Below are 19700 nucleotides of genomic sequence, written 5' to 3' on the forward strand. Positions count from 1 at the left end.
CATCCCTCACGGGCCAGATGCCTCCCCCACCCTGCCCAGCCTCAGGAGGGGAAGCAGGCTGGAACTAGGCATATGTGGGCGCTTACACCTGCAGGAAGGGAGCGCCTGCACTGGGAGTTGGGCCATAGACTTCTGGGTAGCAGACCTGGGGCCTGGCCATCTGTTTACCATCCCTTACTGGAGTGGGATCAAGTGCTGTCCAGGGTCCCTCGAGTCCTGACGGTGAGCCTGAGATGCAGAGGAAAGTGATGTCCTGATGCTCTGGGCCCTGCCCTCAGCCCGAGGGTGGGCGTCAGCTCCTTCCTGCTGCGCCTTGAGGCAAAGACCAGTGTGTGAGGCAAGAGGAGAAAGGCACCTGGGACGAGCATCTCTGACAGCCCTGAGTGGACCTGGCCTGTTCCTTCCCCAGCAGCTGGGTGGCAGCTTAGAGACGAGGGATCCCTGGCTGCACTCTGCACCCACGTCGCAGATGGGAAATCCAAGGCTGGACGATGGTGGGGATTCACCCCGCATCAGCTGCTGGGGCCCCCCTCCACTTCAGATATACTCGGTGCTCTGGGTGTGCTGAGTCGGCCCCAACTCGTGGTGGCCCCGTGCAGAGCAGAAAGAAATACTGCCCATCCCCATCCCACCCCCATGGTCAGCTGCTGGTCAGACAGTTACGATCCACGGGGGTTCCATGGCTGCCTTCTGGAAGGAGATTACCAGGCCTTTCTTCCTCGCTTGTCTTAGTCTGGAAGCTCCACTGAAAGACTCCACTGATGGACAGGTGGTGGCTGGGCCTCAGGTGCATTGCTGGGAGTTGATCCTGGGTCTTCCACAGGGGAGGACCACCAGTGTTTCCATACTCTGGTATGGGAGAGTCCAAATACACTTGGCCTAAACCGTGGTCTCTGCACCCACCATGGGGTTCTTGTTGACTCATAGCGAGGGGTAGCAAGCTGGAAACAATGGAGAGAGCAGGGAAAGTACTAGGGTACTAGGGAGAGGAGTACAGGAGGGCCTTGGGGCTAGAGAGGCTGCCTTCCCTCCTTCCCGCCCTTGTACTCTAAGCAAGGCTGCCCCCCTCTGGCGACCTGTGGAACATTGGGGGAAGCCCTCCAGTGGGGGCCGGCTTCATCTGAGAAGCGCTCCTGTCACCTCTGTGTCCGTGTTCCCAGTGCTCATGCCATCTGTCCCTTCTCTGGGGTCATTTAGCCTCCTTCGCTGCTTTTAGGGGATGCCTCTGCTGCCGTTTGGACACCTGGCTCCTGGCTCCAGCCTCGGGCTAGCTCTGGGGTTCCTGATTCACTTCCTGAGGCGTCGCCCGTAGGAAACTCTGCTTCCTTGACTCCTTCTAACGTCTCAGATGCTGGGCGGCCACTTGGCTGCATTTAAAAGGAATGGAGCCTTTAACTTTCCCCATAGGCCTTGGGGGGTGGGGAGTGCGGGTGGACAGGACGCAATCCCTCACTGTTTAGTTATATTTACTGTTTACTGGGTTGGTTTGTTCCTTTTAAGCAACAACCCTCTTCACCTCACTTACCTCCGGCAGGCTAAGAGCTCCCCTGTTTTCAAACACCAAAGAAATCCAGATTGGACCCTGCTGGCCAGTGGATGGGAGGCCCTGGGTGGCGGAGATGGTTAAGTACTAGGCTACTAACCAAACGGTTGGTGGGTCAAACCACCCAGAGGTGCCTCGTAAGAAACGCCTGGAAGTCGGCTTCCAAAAGGTCACAGCCTTTGGAGCCCTGTGGAACGCAGTTCTCCTATACATGGGGGGCCGCCAGGAGTTGGGGTCTCCTGCACAGCACCTGACACCACAACGCGGGCAGTTGTCACATGTCTCCAGGCCGAAGGAGGGGTCTTGGGCTCCGTTTTCCCTGCTCCACCGAGTGAGTGGGGTTGCAGAGGGGAAGCCGGACAGGCCGGGCACATGCACACCAGCTGGAGGATTCTGTGGCAGGACGCAGGTGGTGATTCCTGGAAGGGGAAGAATTCTCTCCAGGACAGGAAGGAAACAAAAAGTTTGGAAATTGGGAAAGCGCCATCTGCTGCCTTAAGCCCCTGGCTTTCACCAGGCAGAAGGGTCTTCCGTGGGAAGCTCACAGGCGCCATTTCACAAGGCCACCTTGCTGTTCCCAGAGGCACTTTCGGGCTGACTGCCCACACTGTCCATGCGGAACGGCCCTCTGGCTCCGGCCAGTGTTTGTCTGAGGCTGGGAGTGGACACTGGCTGCTGGTGGCGGCTTCCAGGGGCAGCGGTGATCACATCTGGTGGTTCTCGGTGGGGCGGGGAGGTGGCGTGGGAATGACGGTGTGCACCCTCAGAAAAACACAGCCCGGGTTGTCACTGTATTCACTGCTAAGGGAAGAGTTGGGTGCCAAACGGGCACACGCTTTGGCTGCAGAAGAAGGTGTGTGGCCAGGGATCTCGAGTGCAGCAGTGCGTCTGGGAGGAGTGGAGGCAGGTTAAGAGTTTATGCAAACCCCCAAAATCAAACGAGTTGCTATCAAGTCTGTCCTGACTCATGGCTGACCCCACGTGTCAGAGTAGAACCATACTCCACAGGGGTTTCAGTGGCTGATGTTTTTGGAAGTAGATCACCAAGCTGTCTTCTGACCTGCCTCTGGTAGGACTTGAACCTCTAAGCTTTCAGTTAGAAGCCCAGTTCATTAACTGTGTGCACCTCCCAGGGACTGCAGGAGGTCGCGCAGTCGTATGCAGATCCCAGGGGGCGGAGGGGTAGTGATGGCTCATCCGGACAGCCTGGATTGAAGTTGCTCCAGTAGCCGTCCCCAGCCATTACCTTGTCCTCATTCCCAGTCTCTTCTGTACAGTGTATGGATCAGTGCCTTTGCAGAGGCTGCTGGGAGGCAAGGTGAGATCCGACATGGAGAGCACTTAGCTCAGTGTCAGATAAATGCCCCAAAGCCTCAATAAATGCTGATCCTTAAGCTCAAGAGTACTGAGGACAAACTCTATTTGGAAAATCCACTTTTTAGGTTTTAAAAAATTATGATAAAATATATGTAACAAAGATTTGCTGTTTTTACTATTTAAGTACCTAATTCACCATGTTGGGCAACCATCACCATTATGTTTCCAAAAGTTTCTCATCCCCTCAAGCAGAAAGTCAGTGCCTCTGCAGCAGTAACTCCCCACTCCCTCTCCTCCAGCCCCCTCCCTGCTCACCACAAGTAAACTTTGGACTTCAAGCATTTGCCTAGTCTAAAAAAAAAAACCAAACCCACTGCCATTGAGTCAATTCTAACTCATAGCAACCCTATGGGACAGAGTGGAACTGCACCACAAGGTCTCCAAGGCTGTCAGTCTTCAGGGAAGCAAAGCTCAAACCACACCCACTGCCATGGAGTCGATTCCGACTCACAGCGTCCCTAGAGGACAGAGTGGAACTGCACTATAGGGTTTCCAAGGCTGCCATCTTGACAGAAGCAGATTGTTGTCTTTCTCCTGTGGAGCTGCTGGTGGGTTGGAACTGCCGACCTCTCCGTTATTGAATGCTTACCCACTGCGTCACCAAGCTCTCTAGAGATTCCGTGTAAGTGGGATCGTACGATGTCTGTCCTTCTATGTCTGCCTTATTGCCCTCGGCACCCTCAGCATCAAGGGGCCCCCATGTTGTGGAACGGGTGGAATCTCTCCTCTCCTTACGGGTAAAGGAGTGCTTTGAATGGGTGGGTTGGTAGACATGTCTGCCAGGTGGAGACAGTTCATCCCTCTGCCCCGGGCCCCAGGCCTGTGCAGGTAGGAAGCACACATTGCACCTGGGCTGCCTCTCAGAGGCTCTGCCCGGACGGTTCTGTCTCCAGCCCTCAGGAGTGCAGGAGGGTGTTGGCCAGGTCTCCACACTGGAGTGTTGTGACATTTTCCCCAAAGCTGATACATTTTTTAAAATGTTCACTTGATCCTCAGATAGATAGCCTCCTGCCCGTGACAGGCAGTGACACCCTTGGCTTCCGTAGGAACCCAGGTCCTGATTCCCAAGGCTCCCTGTAGCGGCTGCTCCTGCCTCACACGTGTGGCCATGGGAACTGCTCTTAAAGGCAGTGAGGTCTGCCATCTGTCCCCGAGCGGCCTTTGTTCAGGTGCCTGGGGGCCATCGAGGTGAATGCCGTCAGCTGGGCACCCCCTCCCTGCTGGCCTGAGGCGGGCTGCTCCTGGGCACGCTGCCCGGCTGTCAGACAGGCAGGGTTCACATGGCCTGGAGCAGGGATTAGGGGGCCCAGGGAGACATTGTTGGGGAGGTGATCGGTCCTCCCAGTTCAGGAAGAGCCTCTACCTTCCCTGGCACCCAGACAGCCCCAGAGCGCAGCCCGTGGACTCGCTCTCGTTAGGCGCAGCAGAGGCGGTTAGGCCCAGAAGGGGTACGGGGGTCTCTATGCTGGGCAGTGACAGGAGCCAGGGCCAGGGGGCCATGGTGGCCTGGGTCAGGGAGGAGAACAGGGGTCTTTGGTGGCACAGGTTGATTGAACTCCACCCTCTCCTCCTAGCTCTCTGCTTTCAGCACTGAATCATAACCATGAGTTATCCAAAGAATGCGTCTAGAAACTTCGTGCTAAGTGCTCAGCCTGTTCCGGGGTGGGGTAGGGTGTGCCAACAACTCTGATTTTCCTTATCATTAGAAGGAATGGCAGGGGCCAGCCCGTCTGGGGGCTTTGTGGAAACAGTCACGGGACAGATGTGCAGGGAGAGCTGGGAAGAGAGCAGGCTTGTGGGCAGGCCCCCTGGCCCCTTAAGGTGCTCTTCTCTCTGCACCCTCCACTCCAGCTCGTCCTGGCCCCGGGTAAAACTCACATTTGAGGGGCCCCTGGCAGGCCAGGGAGTGGGGCTGGGGCTGGGGAGGGGTCTGGGGCAACGGAGCCAAGTCCACACAGATACAGCCTGGAGACTGTCAATGCGTGGACACTGAGGAGTAGGTTAGGGCTCAGGAGACAAGCCTGGAGCCGCCTTCCTGGTTCATCACATGCCCCCCCCCCCCCCGGACCAGTGGGAGCACGCACGTGCACACAACCCAGCCTGGGCACAAATGTTCCCCAGAGACATGAACTGCAGTGTCAGGACAGGCTGTCGTTAGAGCCCCAGACTGGACACCACCCAAGTGCCCGTCAGCAGAAGGGATGGATAAACTGGCATGCTCACACAATGGAGTACTATTCTGCAGTGAGATGAACAGTCTACAGTCAACCCCAGAGGGGATGGACCGTGTGAGGAAAATGCCCAGGGAACAAAGCAGATGGAAAAGAGTGGGCGCCACGTGATGTCGCTTACTACATGCAGAACTCACAGCTGATCTGCGATGCTTTCGGTCAGAAGAGTGGTTGGAGGAGAGTGACTGGACACAGAGCGGGCCTCTAGAGTGATCCCGTGCTGGTGACATGGGTGCATGGCACCTATGACAGTTCATCAGGGTGCACACTTGTGTTCAGTAGAACATTTTTAAGAATAAAGTCGGGGGAGGGTGGTTCACTGATCTCCAACTAAGCAGAAGCTGCTGTGGGCTCTGAGCAGACACGGGACCGAAACGCCAGGCCCCAGGCAGGCAGCTCAGGGGAAGACACTTGGGGAGAAGAAGGACTAGAGCAGTCAGCCCCAGGATGAGAGGAAGGGAGACCAAGTCAGGAGCTGACCTGGCCCAGTCGGTCCCGTGAGACGGGGTTCACTGTCCCATCCTGCACCGCCACTGGCAGACACACTTAGACAGTGTCCACTGTGAGGTGCCGGGGATAGCCAAGAGCAGCGGTCCCGTCTCCCCCACCCCGCCCCATGCACACAAGGGTCTTGCCATCCAACCACCAGGGAGTGACCCTGCCAGGAAGTGGTAACAGCCACACAGAATGGGGACACCTCACCAAGAACCTGTCACTCCTGTCACACTTGCCCCTCTGACATCTATTGTTGGGCTGTGGCTCTTGCAAATTTAAAAGCTCTGGGTTTACTTTTTAATTTGCTGTCTGAATAGGTAACAAACAATTCGGGTGCTTCCGTTGGTGTGCGATGAGGCATTATCACGTGGCTTTTCTTTTAATTGTAGTAAATATATATGTAACCCATCATTTGCCTGTTTCACCTTCACATGTACGATTCAGGGATGTCAGTAATGTCTATCGTGTCATTCAACCATCACCATTTTCTGTTTCCAAAGTCTCCCAGCACCCTTAGCAGCTCAGTGTCCCCTAAGCAAGGCACCTCTCTTTTCCTCTCTCTCACCCACTCCTGGTAACCACCCATCAACTTTGCTCTCTCTGTGTTTGCCTGTCTGGCCTTGACAGTTCGTGGGAAGGGAATCATACAAGAAACTGTAACAGGTGTTTGTACACCAATGTTTACTGCAGCAGAATTCACAATAGCCGAGAGGTAGAACAGCCCAAACGTCCCACAGAGGAATGGATGAACAATGTGGTACCTGCATATGATGGGAAACTGCCCAGCCCTAAAGAGAAATGAAGTCCTGATGCATGCAACATGCATGAACCTTGAAACCATGCTGAGTGAAAAAGGCAGTCACAGAATGACTTGGTTTTTAATAGTCAGCTAGATCAAGTGGCTGTTATTGGGCTGTTCAGAGAAGTCACAGAATAGGGCCCATAACTGGATTTAAAAAAAAAGGATCCCAGAAGGGATCTTCTCTGGCAAGCTATAACTTGACCACCTGTTTTAATAAATAAAGTCTTATTGGCACACAGCCACACCCATTCATTTACCTGCTGTCAGTAGGTGTTTGGGCGCTATAGCAGCATGAGTGAGCACTTACAGCAGACTGCATGGCCCTCAAAGCCTAAAATATCTACTGTCTGGTCTTTATGGAAAGTCTTCTGCCCCTGGTTTATGCATTACTGTGTCACAACGTCATAGTTGTACAAATGGGAGCCACGGCCCAAGAAACGGAAGTGACTTGTCCAAGCTCCAGGGCAAGAACCAGCTGGTCCAATACCTAGTGGGGTCTTTTCTCAGAGTGGAAAGGACTCAAGCTTTCCCCTGGTCTCACTTGACTGCTGACTTGCTACGGTGTTCAACATGTTACCTCAGTTTCTTCACTTTTAACATGGAGGTATTGCTCATAGCCCATGTGGCATTTGAGGATGAAAGGAGGTACTGAGCCAAGGCACTAGGCCAGAGCTGGTAGTGAACACATGCCAGTCAGTGCACTGGAGCTCCTCCCTCTCCTTCCGGATCACATTGTTACCAGACTTGTCATCTGCATCTCCACCCAACAGCTCGGGATGGAGAAGGAGGCAGAAGCAGCTTAGCTTCACCTCACTGAGGAGGAAACTAAGGCTGAAGAGGGAGAAATTACATGCCTCAGGGGTCCCGCTTCTGGTCCCCACATGGCCCTGGACACCAGACGCCATCCCTGGAGCCCAGGCTGCCTGGAGGCTTTTAATAGTGCTCAACAGGGCTGCCTGGCCTTTCCCTGGTGGACAGTGGAGTCTGGCCGTTAGTCAGAATGTCAGGCCGTAGCAGGAAAGCCCTACCCTACTCACCCCCCTGCCCAGGGCTATGACCCCCTGGGGATGATTCAGGCTCATCCCTGCTCCTTCCCCTTCTCTGGGCCTTCATGGACTACAGCTGCCTGGTGCTGTTGCCACCCCGAACCCCGGGGAAAAGCCCCCCGGGGAAGCCCGGTCTCCTGTGCACAAGGGGAGAGGAGGCAGGGGCACAGTAGGGAAGGGGAGTGGACCAGCCTCACCCCTCCACTGGGCACAGCTTGGCTGGAATATACTCACATTTCTATGTGAGTACCACTCTGGGTCATTCTGTCACCTCTTCCTCCCCACTTTGGTAGATGAGGAAACGAACAGAGAGTGAAGACACCCACGTGGTCACACAGCTAGTATGGGGTGGACCCGGGCTTGGAGCCCAGGTGGTTATGCTCTTAACCCCCACCCTGCACTGCTTCAGTGGGGGATGTGTAGCCAATTGGGGCCGGGTGGTCCCTGGATGGTACGAATGGTTACGTGCTCATCTGCTGACCTAAAGATTGGAAGTTCAAGTCCATCCAGAGACGCCTTGGAAGAAAGACCACAGCCATTGAAAACCCTATGCAGCAGGTGGCCTCTGACAAATGTGGGTTCTCCATGAGTTGGAGCCGACTGTGGCATGTGGTGGTTACCCTGTGCACTGGGTCACACGCTTGTGTAGCAGAAAGGAAGGAATGCAGAGGTGCAGGGCTGAGGGTCTCTGAGCCTCCAGCCCCACCGCCTGTCCTGCAGGGAGCAGTGCACCCAGGTGAGAGCTGCTCCCCATTGTCGCTGGATCGCCCTCCTACAGGGTGGCAGCTGCTTCTGCCCAGGGAGACAGCCAGACTGGGGCCCCTACTGGGGAGCCGTGCCTGGAGGCCAGCTGGAACAAGCTGATAAGCAGAGAACAATTCCAGATTTGAAGAATGCCCGGAATTATCTCCCAAGGGGCAGCACCGGACGTTCTGGGAGAAGTGCTGCTGACGGGCCAGGTGATAACCCCCTGGGTGCTGTCCCGTCGCCCAGGCCAGCCACAGGGGCCTCGGGGAAGCATGAATGGCCACCCTTTCTTCCTGACTTCAGGCCACTCGGTCTGAGTAGGGGTGATGGGCCGGTTGGAGACCCTGCCCCTCCCCAGAGAGTTGGGTAGTCATTCCTGCTGCCTCAGTTCCTGTGAGAAACTTGCACTCCCAAACCCTTATTTCTGGGATGGTGGTCACCCATCTTTGAAGGGGGCAACCCCAGAGATCATTGTCCAAATGGGGACCCAGGCACAGGGGGGCCCAAGCTTCCCCCAGGCTCAGTGCAGACCTGGGAGATGTCCACAGCTGGCCGGCAGAGGTGAGGGAGTCAGCTCCCTGACCCCAGTCCAGGGACCCAGACACCTCCTTTCCCCTCAGTGATGTCATGTGCCCAGGCCAAGCATCGGACCTTTTGGTGGCTGGCTTGAAGCCACAGAGTGAGGATTTACAACGGGCAACCATGGGCCACTGTGAGCAGAGCAGTGGAGCAGAGCCTTGGAAGACAGAGCCACAGTGGTGCTCGCGGAGAAGCAGGGGTGGGGACGCACAGGCAGGGCCCACCTGGGATGAAGGGTGAGGACTTAATACAACCAGAGAAGCAGAGGTGAGGGCAGCCTCACTTGGGAGGCAGCAAAGTGAGAGCAGGGGAAGGGGCTGAGTGTGCTGTGCAGATAAGACCACTGAGCAGCTGGCACTGGGGCACAGCCTCGTTGGCCAGCAGTGGTCGTGAAGCCCCTCAGCTCCTAGTGCAGCCCCAGGCCCCTTCCTGATGGGGTCTCCATCGTTGCAAAGCAGTGCCCACCTCACTGGATCTCAGCCACCACCCAGAATGGGATTGGGGCCTGAGAAGGTGGGCCATGGAGACCTGGGAGCAAGGCTTAGGCCATCCCTGACTTCAACCAGACAGCTGGAGGCACTGGTCCACCATGCTGTCCCCAGCAGAGCGGTAGCTCTTTTGGGAAGGGAAGGGTTCGTGTGGCAGATTCCACGTGCTGGAAAAGAGCTTAGAGGCCACCAGCCCTTGGGAAGGGCCCTGCTTGTACACCTCTCTGGAGGCCCAGGGCAGGCCCTTAGAAGGGCTGATGAGGGTGGCTCTCTTGTCACAGCAGAAGCCACCCCACTTGGGTACACAGCTTTGTGCTTAGGCACATGCCTAGGTAGGGGACCTTCAAAACTACCTGCCCATCACACAGGTGTATCCAGGAGCGCAGGTGACTTGCCCTCAGGGTCAGAGGCAGGGCTAAGACTAAAAGGCTTGACTCTCATTTCCCAGTCTCTGCTCTTCATCATGCCCATCCAGGAAGACCCCGGTTATCCTGCCTGGTTCCTGACCTTTCTGTGTCCCTCCTCAGAGCCTTTTGGTTGGAGATAACCGTGGCTGGGGTGGTGAGCTGGGGGTAACAAAGGCAGGAGAGGTGGATGCTGGTGCCCAGACCAGGAGCCTCCAGGCCCCCTGCCTTCCCGCCCTCCTTCCACACACCCTCTTCCTGGGGCATTCTTTTGCGTTTCCTTTCTAGCTATTAATAGTCAGTCAATCCTAGGGCTGGAGATGGCCGGGAACAGGAGGAAGCCAGCCCTCCCCTTACCCCAGGGCTGAAGGCCGAGGTTGACTTCACCCACCCTGCCCACTGGACATAAGCCCTTGTGGCCACTGGCTCTGAGCTAACTCCTTTCCACACAGCCTTCAAAGACCAGCAGAAATGGCATGTCCTCATTGTTGCTATCTGGTGACCTCTGGGGCACTCACGGAGTGACCTCCCCGTCCCTCACGAGGACTTTCACTCCTTCCTCTCTGCGTCATTATGTGCTGTCATTCTGTGACTTCAGTTCCTACTCGGATAAACAGTTCAATAACTGGTCGTCTAGTTCCCTGACCTTATCCAGTCTCTACTTCATTCAGCCATTCCCATTTCACTTGAACTTTACCACCACCTCTGACATCTAAGCATTTTGTTCTTTGAGCACTCTCACTACCCTCCACCGCGTTTGGAAGTACAGCCATAGCGCTTGAACTCAAGCCATCAAGCCTTCACTTCCTCATTGCTCATCTGTCTGTATCCTTTGATGTGTGCCCTCAAGTCAATTCTGACTCATAATGACCGCAGAAGACAGAGTAGAACTGCCCCATAGAGTTTCCTTGGCTGTCATCTTTATGAATATTTAATTTTTAATCTTTATGTAATTTTTAAGGTGCTCTGGTGGCATAGTGGGTAAGGCATTTGGCTGCTAACCAGAAAGTCATTGGTTCAAACCCACCAGCCACTCCGTTGGAAGGAAGATGGGTCAATCTTACTTCCTTAAAGACTTACAGCCTCAGAAACCCAGTGAGGGTTGCTATGGGTTGGAATCAACTCAACAGCAGCGAGTTGGGCTTGGTTTTTGGTTTAATTTTTATGGGAGCAGACTGCCAGATCTTTTCTCCCACGCAGCAGCTGATGGGTTGGAACCACCCATTTTTGAGTTTAGCAGCTGAGCACTAAACCACTGTACCACCAGAGCTCCTTATTCTCTCTTTAGCCATCCCATATTTTATGAAGCATCATTATAATCTCCACCTTAGAAATACACTCAAGTCCCTTCCCCCTTTCTTGTCGTCATGTCTACCTTTTCCAAATGGACCCTAACTCACTTTTTCCATCCCTATGCCCAAGGAGCTGAATGTCGCTAGAGAAAAATCACACAGTCTGGCTGCCTCAATGCATTTGAATTCATGATCTCATGCCTGCATTTGGCATCAAATACAGCTTGGCAATCACCCTCTGTTTTTTCTAGGGTCATGGCTCTCATGTTGTGGTCCTCTGACCAGCAACTGGGAAGTTGCCCTCCCAGAAGTTCTGGATCAGAAACTGGGGTGGGTCTGGAAGTCAGGCTTTAACAAGGCCTCCAGGGGTGTCCGCTGTTTGCTAGTTTGGGAGACACTTCTCTGTGGGTTCACGTTCCCATTTCCACAATGAGCATTTTGTCCTCTCCATCAGACTTTTACATAACTGCCTCTCTTATTTTGTCTGATTTCATTGAGAAAATTGAAGCCATCCAATGTAAACTCTTTATATTCCAACCACCAAAGTCACCAAGGAACTCCCATCTGCATCCATCTTCTTCCTATTTCAAAGAAGGAGCCATCTGACACCCAGTGAAGGCCAGGTTCTCTGGGTTCTCTGAGTCACACACATCTGCAGGACCTGGAGACGTTGTTGTTGTTGTTATGTGCTGTTGAGTCAGAGTCGACTCATAGCGACCCCTCCTTGGGCTTCTGAGGTGGTATCACTACGGAAGTAGATTGCCCAACCTTCCTTCCGAGGAGTGGCTAGTGGGTTTCAACCGCCAGCCTTCTGGTTAGCAGTCAAGTGCCTTAGACCCACTAGAGAAAGAAAACAGAAGAGTTCTGCTCAGTGCTAGCACCCCCACCTGGAAAAAGAAAACCGTATTTTCTTGACTATACCAGTTTCTTCTAGCTGCGGCCATATTTCCTAGCTGACAATTAATAAGGATATACGCTTTATAAAGTCCACTTCCCTACCACTCCTTCATTCTGCAGTCAGCCATAAACCACCCAGGAACAGATTACCTAATACACAAGGTAAGCATGGGCTTATATTGGTGCTTACTTACTAATCATAGCAAGCAATGTCTTTGTTGTGAAACACGTGTGAAATTGTTCACTACAGTTAGTGAGTAAGCACAAATAAGGCCGTGCTTGCCTTGCCTTCTGGGTATTCCATCCCTGTCAGGGACTGTAAGTTTCAAGAGAGGCTTTGATTCTGTAGGAAGGTGCTGTGGGGTTGGGAGAGAGAAAGATGCCAGCCAGACCTACCAGAAGTAGAATCTTTGATATGGTGAGGAAATGTGAAATTGTTCACCACAGAATACTATGTCAGCACAAGCAAACCCATGCTTACCTTGCTTATTGGGTCACCCAACACTGCTTCCACCCCTGTTAGGAATCAACTCTACAGCAACCACAACAACCAGACCTTTCAACACTTGCTGTTAACAGACGAGAGAGTCGAGGGTCCTTCACGGTGGCTGTCATCTCCCTTCCGCAGCTGTAAACATTTCCACCAGTGCCGAGGCTATAGGCTCTGTTGACTTGCACCTGAAGATTGAGGGCACTGGTGGTTCAGTGGTAGAATTCTCGCCTTCCATGGGGGAGACCTGGGTTCAAATCCCACCACCCGTCTGTCAGTGGAGGCTTAGGCGTTACTATGATGCTGAACAGGTTTCAGCAGAGCTTCCAGCCTGAGATGGACTGGGAGGGAAGAATGCCTGGTGACCCACTGTTGAAAATCACCATGAAAGCCCTGTGGGTCACACTGGTTTGATCTCCAGCCATCACAGGAGGGCACAGGACCGGGCAGTGTTCATAGCCCACGCACATGGGGCTGTCTTGATGGCAGCTCCAGTAATACCTGAAAATTAAGGTGCTTCTTTTTTTCCCCACAGAGGAGATGGAGGGCTTGGCTCTGTTTGGACTTTTCAGCAGTGACCACCTGCGGCCACTGCCAGGGGAAGAGCTGCACAAGGGTGTGAGCTGTCCGTGTCTGCAGCCCCCGGGCTTCACACCCCTCACTCTCATCCGCCTTTAGCAATACATGGTGAATTTCCAGCTTCACCCTCACGTGGGGTCTGTGCGGGATGAGAAAACATACAGGTCCTGTTCCTCCCTGCACTTGTCTGTCTCCAGTTCTCATGGATTCAAGGAACGTCACTAATTTTCAGATGTTCCAGCTTTTTTCTAGTTCTGAAGATACCAAAGCAAACTCGCTACCGCTGAGTTCCAACCCATAGCGACCCTACGGGACAGAGTAGAACCACCCCATAGGGTTGCCAAGGCTGTAATCTCTAGGGAAACAGACTTGACACCTCTTTCTCCAACGGAGTGGCTGGTGGATTAGAACTGCCAACCTTCCTATAATGGTGCATTTGTCCTCCAAGGAATGTGTGATGCATTTTGGAAACATTCTTGGTTGTCATGCTGGGGAAGAGAGTGTGTGTGTGTTACTGACATCTAGTGGGTGGGGCCCTGTATGTGGGTAAACACCCTACAATGCACAAGACAGCCCCTGCGACACAGAATTGTTGTTAGTTGCTGTCAAGTCAATTCCCACACATGGCAACCCCACGTGTGCAGAGTCCAACTGCTCCATATGGCGTGAAGGGCTGTGATCTTCAGAACGGGAACTGTCCAGCCCAGGCTTCCAGCAGCGCTGAGTGAGAAACCCAGTTTTAAGCACTATTAGAAGCAACCATCTCACTCCATGCCCCTTCGATTCCTTAGTTCCTCAGATAGTTTGCCATTCTCCTCAGTAATCTAGTGTCTTTTATCAACAAGATCCCACAACCCTATCAATTACATGATGTACCATTCTTTTGCGAACCACAAAGTCCATAAAATAGACGTTTTAACACACCTGTGTCCTTGTTGCTCTCCAGTAGAATCAGCGCTCAGTGCCCCCATAGCCACTTCATGCACCCTTCTTTCTAGATGGTAAGTAACAATGACTGCTTCCCCACAGATGCCCTTGGGTACCAGAGCCTTAGCCCATAAGCCACAGCAGAGCTTCAGTCACCTTTAGCCACAGTGACCTGATAACTAATCCCTGAAGTCCTGCTGCTTGCACCCATTCCTGATACAAACTTTTGCTTCTCAGTAACAAAATGTATGAGTGAGTGAGTGTATGAAGTATGTTGTTGTTATGTGCCATCAAGTTGTCTCTGACTCACAGCGACCTTATGTACAACAGAATGAAACACTGCCCAGTCCGATGCCAGCCTCATTATCCCTACTATACCTGAGTCCGTCGTGGCAGCCAGTGTGTCTATCCATTTCGTTGAGGACATTCCCCTTTTTCATTGACTCTCCACTTTACCAGGCATGACATCCTTCTCCAGAGAATGGTCCCTTCGAACAACATGACCAAAAGTAGGTGAGACGAAGTCTGGCCATTCTCGCTTCCAAGGAGTGTTTTGGCTGCACTTCTAGGACAGATTTGCTAGTTCTTTTAGCAGTCCATGGTACTTTCAGTATTCTTCGCCAACACCACAACTCAAAAGCATCAACTCTTCTTTGGTCTTCCTTATTCATTGTCCAGCTCTCACATGCATATGAGGTGATTAAAAATACCATGGCTTGGGTCAGGTGCACCTTAGTCTTCAAGGAGAAATCTATGCTCTTCAGCACTTGAAAGAGGTCTTTTGCAGCAGCTTTGCCCAATGCAGTACGTCTTTTGATGTCTTGACTGCTGCTTCCATTGGTATTGATTGTAGAACCAAATAATATGAAATCCTTGACAACTTCAATCTTTCCTCCATTTATCGTGATGTTGCCTGTTAGTACAGTTGTGAGGATTTTTGTTTTCTTTATATTGAGGTGTAATCCATTCTGTAGATTGTAATCTTCATCAGTAAGTGTTCCAAATCATCGTCACTTTCAGCAAGCAAAGCTGTGTCGTCTGCGTATCTCAGGTTGTTAATGAGCCTTCCTCCAATTCTGGGGTATTATCTAGCTTATGGAATAGCTGGAACCACTGGAGACCATGCTTAGGGCTACTGGTGGCGTAGTGCCTAAGGCATTAGACTGCTAACCAGAGGCTGGTGGTTCAAACCCAGCAGCCACTTCTCAGAAGGAAGACTGGGCAATCTACTTCTGTAGAGATAACCACCTCAGAAATCCAAGGAGGGGTTCCTATGAGTCAGAATCAAGTTTATGGCAGTGAGTTTGGTTTGTTTTTTTATACATGAAACTACTATTTTCACTATTTTTGAATATACAATTCCTTAAAGTACTTTCACAGTGTTGTGTAACCATCACTACTATTTCCAGATCTTCCCTGTTTCCAAACAGAAACTCTATGCCCTTTAAACAAGACCTGCCTGGTATCCCCACCCCTAGTCCCAAAGAGCCTCTTATCCTGCTTCTTGTCTCTATGACTTTGCCTATTGCATATAAATGGCATCATCTAATGTTTGTCCTTTTGTGTATGGCTTGCCTCACTTAGCATAATGTCATCAGGGGGCATCCATGTTGTAGCATGTGTCAGAACTTTGTTTCTTTTTACAGCTTCATAGTATTCCACTGTATGGCTACCCTGCATTTTTCCCCCCATTCATCTCTATTAATGGACACTTGGAGTGTTTCTATGTTTTGGCTATTGTGAAGAATACTGCTGTGAATTAGTATTCAAAAATCAAATTGTGTGTTTGAACCTCTGCTTGCAAGTCTTTTGTGTATTTACCTAAGAGTGGAATTACTGGGTCATATGTAGTTCTAGTTCTAACTTTTTGAAGACCCACCAAACTCTTTCCCACAGCGGCTATGCCATTTTTACATTCACATCAGCAGTGCACAATTTCTCCACATCCTTGTCAATACTTGTTATTTTCCATTCTCTGATGACAGCCGTCCTTGTAGGTGTGAAGTGGTATCTCATTGTGCTTTGGATTTGCATTTTCCTAGTAACTCATGCCTTTCAGCATGTTCATGTTCTTATTGACTATTGGTATTTCTTCTTTGGAGAAATAGCTATTCAGGTCCTTTTCTAGGGCTACTTTTAACATCACCCATTTCAGGCTATAGAACTGGATCAAAGAGACCAGCGTTGCCACCAATGGCAAGCACTGGGTGCTGTGTCTCTGGCTATGGACACTGCTGTAGCCTCACGTCACTGCTCCCTGAACTTGAGCATGGCGTTACCAATGCTGCCTGCCATCACTGTTCCTCACACCCGACTGCCCCTTGGCTCACTAGCTGGGATGTTGTTGTTGCTGTGTGCTGTTGAGTCGGACCCGACTCATAGCGACCCTTCCTTGGGTTTCCGAGGCAGTATCACTATGGAAGTAGATTGCCCCATCTTTCTTCTGAGGAGTGGCTGGTGGGTTTGAACCACCAGCCTTCTGGTTAGCAGTCAAGTGCCTTAGGCACTAGCTGGGATGGGAGAATCTAATCCATGACAGCTTTGTCACATGCTTGTGCTCCGATCACAAGGGAAACTTTAAAAGCAAACAGCTTTTCAGCTTCTGTGATGGGAGACAAAATCTGCTGGTCCCCAAACATCATAAAACGGTGTCGATTCTGATTGGCTATGGTGAGTGGCAAAGGTCCACTCCATCCCTCCTCACCCTTCTCTCCTTTCTGCTCAAGGCAGAAACCCAGGAGTGATTCCTGAATTCTTAAGATACTCTCCTTCACCTCTACTTCTGCATCAGCAAGTAGTTGATTCTGTCTCCAAAGTACAGTCTTGTGTCCATCCTTAATTCATCACCGGTCAATAACTTAGTCAACCAACCACTGTCTGTTTCATTTGCATTACTGTAACTACCACCTGTCTTCCCACTTTTCTGCTCTTCCTTCCAATCCACATACCACAAAGTGGCAGGAGTGGGTTGTTTGGTAAATCACCCTATGAAATGTCTTTGCTGTAAAGCCGTCAGTGGCTTCTTCTTACACTTAGAATAGAATCCAAAAGCCCTATTTTGGCCAAGAAGAAGCATGCTCTACCTTGGAGATGGTTTTAAGGAGCATTTCCTTGTTCTCTAAAAAGTATCGCGTTTAAGGCATTTGACTGCTAACCAGAAGGTTGGTGATTTAAACCCACCAGCCACTCTGTGGAAGGGAGACTGGGCAATCTACTTCCATTAAGATTTATTTACTGCTTCGGAAACCCAAAGGGTGTCTCTGAGTCGGAAACGACTCAATGGCAGTGAGTTTGTTTTTTGGGGTTTTGGCTACATTGGGACTGGAGGAACCTCTCATCCACTGCCCAGAAACAGCTTTTAAAGTTTGAGCCAATATTATCCCATTAAGTCATTTGTAAACTAAACAATTTAGCTCAAGTAATATAGAATGTTTGCTTTGAGCATTGCACTCTTAACGAATGATCTATCAGAGATCAAATTGACAGCAGTAACCCTAAAGCACAGATGAGGCACAGAGGGTCCCAGTAAACGGTGGTGAAACAATATGCAAAGTATACAAGTGAGAAGGGTGACACAATGCAAAGTATACGACCATTGCCAGTGAACTGTACACGCAGAAATTGTTGAATGTATGTGTAAATTGTTGTTGTATGTGTTGTGTATATTTTCACATACAAAAGGCAGGTTGGAGGATGGTAAGTTACTGTCACTTCCCATGAGGACTTGAGTTTTCTGCAGCCTGCTGCTTTCCCCCACACTACTAAGCTGTGTTCATACTTATCTTTGTTACTTTTCTTACTTTGGGGCCTTTGCAGGTTCCATTCCTTCTGCCTGGTAAGCTTTTCCTTGCACTTGTCACTACAAGGGTTGATTACCCAATATGCGAAGGAAGCATGGACTTACTTTTTCTTGCTCACAAACATGTGAAACTGTTCACTACAGATTAGTAAGTAAGCACAAGCAAGCCCGTGCTTATCTTGCTTACTGGGTGCTCCATCCCTATCAGAGATTGTAAATTTGAAAAGAGGCTTTGATACTATAGGAAGGTGCTGTGGGATGGGGAGAGAGAGAGATGCCAGGCAGACCTAGAAGCGGAATCTTTGATGTGGTGGAAAACTGTGGAACTGTTCACTACAGATTGTAAGTAAGCACAAGCAAGACTGTGCTTCCACTGGTTATTGCGTAATCCATCCCTGGTCACTTAGCTTTCTCCTTCCTACACTTCAGATTTTAGCTTGTCACCTCAGAGATGCGTTCCCTTACCTTGCTATTGAAATAATCTCATCCTTGTGTTTTTCTATTATTTACTTCATAATATGTGCCACAGTTTGACATTTAATTTCTCTGTCCCCTTCTTTAGTGCTGGGCTTCACACTGGTTCAGCCCGGTTCAGTCATGGTCAATGAAGAGAAACCAGAACACACCTGAATTTTTAAAATTTGGGTGATCTGAAATGCTAACTGGAATGGGAAAAACTAGGGGTCAAAGCCCTGAGAAGAAGGGGAGCCTTGAAAGAAGCATACTAAGTCTTTTCAGGAGCCAGTGGGTAACACTGGATTATTGCCAGGCTCTACGTCTAGTCCTACCATCAAATCTCAGGATGTGGATTATTGCCAGGACCATGGAGAGCAGCACACATCTTTGAGCCACCATCTTTGAGCTGGGCACTGATGTTTCCAACTCTACAGGTCAAGAGATTTAGTTGCTATGTAATGCACACACTATTTTTGTTTTCTAAGAGACTACATTTCTAGCAGGGTGTCAACCTGTAGTTTTTCCATTCTGGTCAGTGTTCCAGTTCACCCACATTTTAAAAGTCCAGGTCCATTCTGGAGTTGCTTCATTGGCCATGACTGAACCAGGCCGAACCAGTTTGAAGCCCTGGTTTAGTGTCCGTCTCTTCCCTGGAATATAAGTTGTATGAGAGAATGTAAGCTTCATGAGGCACAGGTTATATTTGTCTTGCTCCCCCTGGGCTTGACTGCCACATACCTCTCACATAACAGCTCCTCCAGTACATATTTTATTGAGTTAATGAATAAAAGGCCTTCTTACATGGCCTCTGACAAGGTTAAATGACCTTGCTAAATACAGTCAAAGCATGCTGTACTTTTCTTCCTTAGTGCTTCTCACAATTAATTGTACTTGAACAATAATTTATGTAATTTCAGCATATTGCCGTTTTCTTGTTTTGCAATGTCGCTTCCATGAGAATAGAGACCAACCTTAGGGCAAGTCATGAACATTGACTGCGTCTAGAATAGAGACCATGTAGTTTGGTGTACATGCATTTGTTGGCTCTTCTGCCATGCCATGTAGGAACTAGGGAGGGGAAGGCAGAGGTAAGCTTGATGTCCTCGTTCTGTGGTGGGGTGCTCACATGTGAAGGAGATGTGCATAATCTCCCTTTGTCTTTTCTACTTCACTCTCAACCTCTCTCCAAAAGTGGCTTAAACAACAACAAAAAAATCTGGAATATAAAGGACCTAGGCTTTGGCAAGACAAATGGTAAGGGGTGGGAGCTAGGCCTGTGAGTCTGGGGAAGAATTGGACAAGTGTGGAGGAAATTCTTCTAGCTAACACCCTAACCTGATTCTGTGTTTTCTTTGTAAACAGAGAAGCAACAAGATACATCTGCAACACTCAGTAAGGCGAAGGTGGGTTCAGACCGAGGCCCGGAAAACTCAGCCACAGCAGACAGTAGCACGAAGGTGGATCCAGACCCAGGCCAGGAAAACTCAGATACCACCGAAGGGGACGGGAAGGTGGATCCAGACCCAGGCCAGGAAAACTCAGATACCA

The 19700-nt window shown here is 50.8% G+C and overlaps 1 protein-coding gene across 1 annotated transcript in view; it reads left to right on the forward strand.

Moving 5' to 3' along the window:
* The window catches only part of PODXL (podocalyxin like), a 192473-nt gene that overhangs the window by 163966 nt on the left and 8807 nt on the right, over positions 1 to 19700 (forward strand). The gene's annotated exons all lie outside the window — the stretch shown is intronic.

The sequence above is a fragment of the Orycteropus afer genome, unplaced genomic scaffold (assembly GCF_000298275.1).
Source record: "Orycteropus afer afer isolate SDZICR_OR568_19922 unplaced genomic scaffold, OryAfe1.0 scaffold00397, whole genome shotgun sequence".
Taxonomy (NCBI): domain Eukaryota; kingdom Metazoa; phylum Chordata; class Mammalia; order Tubulidentata; family Orycteropodidae; genus Orycteropus; species Orycteropus afer.